This window comes from Trypanosoma equiperdum, assembly GCF_001457755.1.
Source record: "Trypanosoma equiperdum strain OVI genome assembly, contig: ctg_1695, whole genome shotgun sequence".
Classification (NCBI taxonomy): Eukaryota; Euglenozoa; class Kinetoplastea; order Trypanosomatida; family Trypanosomatidae; genus Trypanosoma; species Trypanosoma equiperdum.
The window spans coordinates 17,858-19,217 of NW_027123721.1; positions in this window are offsets into that span (position 1 = coordinate 17,858).

The following is a 1,360-nucleotide window of genomic DNA, read 5'->3' on the forward strand; positions in this document are numbered from 1 at the left end:
GCGCTAGCAGCGTCAGTCTCTTACGTGCTGCGCTGTCGAATTCTAACTCCCCCGCCCGCCTCCACACGAGTGTATCAGCCTGCAATGCGATATGCGTTGCCGCTGGCTTCGTACACGGTGAAAATAACTTCTCTGTGTGGGCATCCGCGGCTTTCCCTATGAGCCGCCGATGCAATTCAGCGGTGATGATGTGTGGGCGGCACGGTCTGCGCATGCTCATTTTCGTTGGAAAACACAGTCGCACGCCACGTGCTTCGTTTGGCGTCACTTATTGGACGTGCCCGCCCAGCCACCGTCACTCTAAACTGCCCACAAACGGCGAAGATGTATTAGGTTGCCACGATTGCCGCTGCTTTCGCATCGTTTAAGAAAACGAACGCGCGTCCTGCGTCGCCGTCGAGGAACCAACCCCATCCTTTCCACCTACCGGCAAAAAGAGGCACGCCAGTAAAACGGAAAATGAGATGCCAAATTACAGAGGTGCGCTGCCTGGCGCGACGGAGTCGCTGGCATCAGTGCATGATAATCGTTTCTGACCGGCACGTGGGGTGCTTAGTAGACCCGCTCCGTCACTGCGGAAGCACCTCGAGAAAGATTTTGTAGCCACCTGGGGCTGCAAGTCCCCGTACTGACACACGTGAACAAAATCAGAGACCGCGGTTTGGCATCGCCGTGGCAAATCACGTTGTGCACATAGCATGACCTGTTACCTACGCCTCCATAGCGCTCGGGCCTGGCACCTTGGCTCGCGGAACTGCGACAAGCCCGGTCCCTCTGGAATCAAATTTCATTCAAGGATGACACCGCCGCTGGAGTGTGTGTAGAAACAAGCGTCCACATGCGGCCCGCGTGCACCCAACTTTACCCTCGACACCTAGGAGATCGGAAACGCCAACGAGAACTAAATTAACGTTATTGGGGAAAAAAAAAACACAACCGATGTCGCGTCCTACGGTCCTGATGTGGGGAAGGAAAAGGGTGACCCCCTGACCGCGGAAAAAATCGTTGGTGAGTGTGCGGTGCATACTTAGGCGTAGCGTATCCCGTACACCTGCGGATGTTTCTCCATCACTCGACGTTTGACGCGTTAAAAGTAAAGACAAAACAGTCATACCTTTGGGACGAAAGTTAGGTGCGCTTAAGAAAAAAAAGGGGGGAGGGGCGACCGTGAACCCTTATCGTTGAAAGAACGAAAGACGCATGAATCGGCTGGGCAAAGATTTGTAGGAGTGTGCCACTGTTATCAATGCCCCTCAGGGGTTCGAGCATCACTTGTCAAATCGGTCTGAACAGCGCGAGGCCGGCAAAATTTTGGTTGCCGCCACGCGTCGGAGAGGGGTGGGGAGTATGTGGCGCTAGT